The 6733-nt window shown below is 34.6% G+C and overlaps 1 pseudogene; it reads right to left on the bottom strand.

The window, feature by feature from the left end:
- Nucleotides 1-5400: 5400 nt before the first annotated feature.
- LOC143621206 (AT-hook motif nuclear-localized protein 23 pseudogene) lies at nucleotides 5401-6299 on the bottom strand (annotated as a pseudogene).
- Between the last annotated feature and the right edge of the window lie 434 nt (nucleotides 6300-6733).

The following is a 6733-nucleotide window of genomic DNA, read 5'->3' as shown; positions in this document are numbered from 1 at the left end:
CATAGTAACTTATCTTTGACATGGTATTGCAATTTCAGTTTGAACTTCTTGAAGATTCGTAACTTGAAATTTAATATGTTCGAAAAGAACAAGAGTGAGGAAGTGTAGGGAGGAAAAAAGAAAGAGATTCTCATAATAACGATACGATACACACATGCTTCTTGCCACATGGTAGTTGGCCAAAGTGGTAGACTCGCATATCTTTTGTAGGGAAGTCTCAGTTTCAATATATGACTAATTGACTATAGAGTTAGCTTATAAAGTTTAAGAGTAGCGTAGTTTGCCGTTGAAAAAAGAAAAATGAAAAATAAAATAAAAAGGTACATTCTATTCCAACAGGGAAACAAAGATGAACAAGATATGGCTTGAATGTTAAGTCGTTGGTTGTTACGAAATTGAACAAAAATGAATCGATATCAAGATGACCAAACTATTAGACTTGCTCTTATTACAACGAAAATGAAATAACGAAAACGAAAATAAACTTGGTTCTAATAATGCATGATGGCCCTACGGGCCATCGATACCAAGCTGTCCCACAATGGATACATACGGGAAGAACCCATTGCGGTACACACCCGGATTCAAATCATTGACCATTTTCATTAGTTGAGGCGCCTTGCAGTATCCACTTGTTTTTATCCGAGTCACAAAACACGGGCCGGGTTGTTTGGTGTCATACATTTCTAACTTGACTTCAATCCCGGTTGCAGGACACACGCAGGCAACATCTAACACATGAGTCATGATGGGTGGTGGGTCCGTATAGTTACTGACGGGCCCATTAAATACCCTCCCAAAATGTTCATCCGACCTTTTATATTAGAAGGTCGGCCATCAATAACCTTCTGAATTATTTTATTCAAAGATTTATATTATTATTGTGACTATAAACAAATAAAAAATTACGTTCCGCTTTCATGTCATCGCGTGCAGTAGAAAGATTACATTTGAGAGAAGCTTATGAAGTTGAAGTTCGGTTGTTTTCATTTGTTCTTTGGCTGCGTTTTTACGATTACCTTCAACTCGGATAATATTTCTGGACTACTTGTTCCGAATGCACATATAAGAAAAAAAATCCAAACTTTTGCTTGTATCGTGAATTCCACGCATTTAAGTATATAACTCTTGCAAAAAGAACTCAAGTTTAATTATATGTATAGCAGTTGATTAAAATACAACATAGCATTGCATCTCACTTGACTAGCTAACTACTTGTTTTTCCTTTATTATGTTACACATCTGAATATTTCATATTCATAAGAAACATATTTCAGTTTCGGTGTTGATGTGGATACTTGTAGTCAGTTAAAGAACTGACAAGAATGAATATAATAGTTTTGAGTCCTATATTAGTTATAAGTAGGGGCGAACCAAAATACCTAACAATTACAAAACAAGTTATATGAATAAAAAACCGACAGTTTGGTTTTATGTTTGTGTGTAATTAAAACCGAAGAAACCGAACTTAACAGAACTTACAGCTTTTTATTTTTTACCTAAAACTTTTAAGTATTCTACAATATATAGTTTAACCAAAATATTTTATCTCAAATATTGTATCATAATCAATAATTATTAAATGGAATATTGGATTTTAGTAATCCCTATTAAATGTTGTTGGCCGATAATTCCCAAATTCATTATTTCTTGCCAACTTTTTTTTGCGGACCCAAATGGCAAAATCGAACCAAATGCAAATAAAAATCAAAACACTGAACCAAATGAAATTTAAACACTCACAGTGTTGTAAAACTCGCTAGGTGCTAGTCGTGCGGTGGGTACAGACTAGCGATTAGTGAGATTGGAGTTTTATATGTAAGTTTTTAAGCTTGCATATATATAAACAAAAGTGTGAGAGAAAAGTTGAAGTGATCGATCCTCCAAAAGATTGGATGCCAAGCTTATATACTCACGCAAGTTTCCACATAGCCCCGGCGTACAACTGCATTTATCTACTAGCTTTCATCACTTTAGTCCCATGCTTTAGGCATATACACTTTAACCCGAAATTAACTTGTAACCATAGTAGCTTATCCTTGACATGGTATTGCAATTTCAGTTTGAATTTCTTGAAGATTCGTAACTTGAAATTTAATATGTTCGAACAGAACAAGAATGAGGAAGTGTAGGGAGGAAAAAAAGAAAGAGATTCTCATAATAACGATACGATATGCACATGCTTCTTGCCACATGGTAGTTGGCCAAAGTGGTAGACTCGCGTATCTTTTGGAGGGAAGTCTTAGGTTCAATATATATGACTAATTGACTATAGAGTTAGCTTATAAAGTTTAAGAGTAGCGTAGTTTGCTGTTGAAGAAAGAAAAATGAAAAATAAAACAAAAAGTTACATGCTATTCCAACATGGAAACAATGATGAACAAGATATGCCTTGAATGTTAAGTCAGTCGTTGGTTGTTACGAAATCGAACAAAAATGAATCAATATCAGATGACCAAACTAATTAGACTCGCTCTTATTACAATGAAAATGAAATAAACGAAAACGAAAAGTAAACCCTAACAACCGTAATTCTAATTTGGCAAGAATGATCCCTCTACTTTTGTACACTTATCAGAACTTATCCAAACCTTCTTGTAACTAAAGAATACTTACATAAACACTCCTTGAAGTTTCAAGCACTTAACATATTCCAACCAAACCTTTAACAATGGATGCATGCGTGACTTGTCAGTTGTCAATCACTTAACATATCACTTGAGTTCTTTTTATAACTTTACCTGCTCATAACCCGGATCGCGGTACGGGACCTAACTCAACACTTCAATGTATCATTGATTAGACATGTGGTAATCGATCGGCCTTGAAACTAGGCAATAGTACAAGTGCAAACTAGTTTCACTTTTATTATTTATATACTTTTTTTACTTATATTTCGTAAACAAACCGTAGATTAAAGTGGTTATTGAGGAATCCATAGGTGATACTCTGTCGATCAGTAATATTTTCGTGTCTAGTGATTTACCAACAAACATTATTAAGGGAAATAGTAATTGCTAAGATGGTGTTTGGTTTATCAGAAAAGGTATTTCTAGCCTCTTTTGGTTGCGTTGCACAGACCACACACATACAATGTATCTCACTAGTGGCCAACAAGTATCCTCCTATGCCCAAGAATTCTTCTCTAGTGAAAATCACACTATTATTGAAAGTTTACCAATAATGGATCTCAATCTAATTACAAATAGTTTTACAAGCCTGAGCGGTAATCTTATCAGAATTTCAAGCCTCAGTTACCGACGGATTACCGAAGGATTATCGGGTTCTGAACAAAACAAACGAAACTTTGGCGCTCTTTTGTTCTATTATAATAACTGATTTGTAGGTAATTACTGACGAGATTTAACCATCAATAACTAGCTGTTGCTAATAACTAATAAGTAGTGCTAGTGTGCTACTTCTATTTTGTCTTCTTATCATAAATATTTTGTACATATTTTTAATAATAGTACACTTAGCAGTAATACTTTATGTATATAATATTACTCAAGCCGTTCAGAAAAGATATATAATATTCAATCTTTTCAAGCATAACTGGTGACCATCTTGACTCTTTTTCTAGCTTTTCAGCCGAGCTTGAGTTAGCATCACAAAAAATTATAAATTATGTCTAGCTATAAGCCAAACGAACATGAATTAGGCCTTTTTTATGTTCATTCATTAAGAATATAATATGGTTACGAAAGGTTCATGAACACTTACCAAACGGTATTTTATGTTCATCTTCGTTCATTAAGAAAATGAACGTGTTCACGAATGGTTTACGAACACAAATAAAATTGGTGAGGCCTAGATATTAAAATCGATGTATTCATTAATGTGTAATAAGGAAGGAAATAGGAACATTGCAAAAACAAAGTGAGAATATAGCCTTCTATTTTATTTTAGGGGGTAATATATAAAGAATATAAAATGTTCAAATAAAATCAAATAATGTAAAAAAAAACTTTAATGAACAACATAAGCAAACGAACATGAATAAATGTATATGAACACATTACCGAACATTTACGAACACAATTTAAACGACGCAACATCTCATGTTTGTTCGTTTAACTAATAAAACGGAAATTCTTGTTCATGTTTATTCATTTATTTAAAGGACGAATATAATCGAATTCCCATCAAACTGTTCATGAATAATTTGCTCTAACTTTTGATTTGTTTACACCTATAATCATAACGGATATAGGAGATAATGATGTATATACTCACCACATTTAATGGAAACTGTGAGCATTTAACCTTTACTCGGTCTTTAAAATAAAAAAATAAAAAGACAGAGTATCTATTCAGGAAAAGACTAGATCTACACATGCCCAGAATATTATTATCCCCGAGTACACATGTTTATCCATTGAATTCAGCAACAAACTAATTACTAACCTAGAATGGGTAGTTTGGTATATATATTTTTTTGAGGCTAGGTGAGACTAGCTGCTGGGATTCCGAAAGACTTACCATCCTCATACAATCCGTCTAAATCAAATTCGAATCCTTTTTACAGTGACACTGCTCATATTTTAGAACGTGTACATGAGCTGGGAATCGAACTTGGAACATCCTAAACATGAACCACACACAAGTGAGTAAACCTTCCCACTTCTGACGAGTTTGTCTGGACATCATTAACGAACGGGGTTTGTATTTATATAGTCCAAAATGTTAGATATAATATTTTTAACCAACGGTACATAAAATCACTAATCAAACATCAAATCTATAACGGTTGTCATAATTATGTAAAAATAATATAATATTATACTAATTCTTTGAATTTTGGTATTGTATGTATAGAAACTAAAACTATATTGTTGTTAACGTTAAAAGTCAAAATTTGATTGATTAAACTCTAATCAGTCAATACAATATATTATGTTTGATGCCAACAACCGATAAAGAAGATTAAATAGTTTAATATTCACGTTTATTTAGAATAAAATATTGTCGTGTTATGAATATGTGACCATCTTTAAACATTTTTATATTATAATCAAAAGACTCATCAAACCCAATAAAGATGATTAATTAATTTAATATTCAACCTACCACTTGTTGCAATTTGCTAATTTTTTGCTTTTAAAAAGTTCATAATAGTTTCACAAATACACAAACAAAGATAATTAATCTAATCTTAAATCATAATTCACAAAATTTTTTTAAAAAAACTAAAAACTACAAATTGGTAATTCAACAAATGAAAACCCTAATGAAAATGCCAATAAGTTGATCATGTCTTGATCATAAATATTGGTAAATGACAATCGTTGAATGACGTTATCCATAGGTTTTATCTGACTTTTTTATTAGGGTAACGATAATCTCAGAACGATCAGCATAGCCAATGAATAACTAAACATGAAGAAAAACGGATCATGACTAAATTCCGAAAGGTGGTCTGGTAACGCAGTTACCAGACCAACCACCACTACCATCCACCGGCAACTGAACATTCGGCATATTAAGCGGTAAATTAAAAAAAGGTAAACCCATAGAACTCGGGTCAGGAAACGCGTGCCCACCACCATCACCATCACCACCGTCCCCACCACCACCACTATTACCCGCCGCTTCGTCCTCGTCCAACGGTAACCTCTCATACGCAACATTCGTAAACGAAGCCGCGATAACAATAACCGGACCTGAAGCCACCAGTGCACCGACAACATTTCCACCTACAACTTGCCCTTGACCACCCGCTAAGTAAATAGTTAAACTAGTAGCTCCAGGGGGTGCAGGGGGCGGTAAAAACGAACCCGACAAAGATAATATCTCAAACCGACCATGAAGTGTCAAGACATTAGAGCCAGAGGCAGCAGACGCAGGTTGTCTTAAACTAACGTTGTTAACTGTCCCAGTACCACTAACTATACAAATCCCACGTTGTCTTTTCCTAGCATAATCAGCAACTGACTCAAACACATCACATCCATTGCTTATTTCCAATATATGAGCTCGTAAAGTGTTGGCACTTTCTCTAGTGATAATAACCGGTGGTTTAGGCTTGTTCTTGGAACCGGGAGGACGGCCACGTGGACGGCGGCCGGAGGTGTCACCAGAGCCAGGGGTGGTGGTGTCTTGATCATGGTCTTGATCAGAGTGTTGTGGGATTTGGAGGTGGAGATCATGGAATGATGAGTTAGGGTTGGTAGCCATGGGTGGGGTGGGGTGGGGTGGGGTGGGAAGTAAATGGTACAAAGAAGAATAATAAAGTATGATGGAGTGGAGGAAATTTAGGTTTTAAAAAAGAACACATGAACACATGATAAGGTTGTTTTCTATTAGGCTGAGAGGTGTGTGGGGCTCTAATGGGGGCGCGAGTGGGGGCTCCAGCCAATAATATTATGACGTGTGGCAGAGAAAGAAACTGGATAAGGGGGGTGTTGGAGCCCCCGTTGGAGGCCCTGGCCCTGGTGTGGAGGGGCTCCAGCAGGGGCTCCAGCGGATTTTTTTTATATTTTTTTATAAATATATTCAAAAAACGTATTATTAAAAAAACTCATAAATTATTAAAAAAACACACATTAATGAAAAAACACATTAATATCTAAAAATAAAATAAAAATAAAAGTACTAAAAAAAACATTATTCTTATTCTTCGGCTTGGTCTTCTTCGATCAACCTCTTTCGGATATTTTTAAAAAAAAGTTTGGAAGATGGGTTGATTTTGGGTTTTTTTTTGAAGTTGTGGTAATTGTTTTATGTGAAATGG

This window comes from Bidens hawaiensis, unplaced genomic scaffold (assembly GCF_021521415.1).
Source record: "Bidens hawaiensis isolate Kalapana, Puna unplaced genomic scaffold, B.hawaiensis_p1.1 tig00002772_1, whole genome shotgun sequence".
Lineage (NCBI taxonomy): Eukaryota > Viridiplantae > Streptophyta > Magnoliopsida > Asterales > Asteraceae > Bidens > Bidens hawaiensis.
This window is presented reverse-complemented; position numbering and strand designations above follow the sequence as displayed.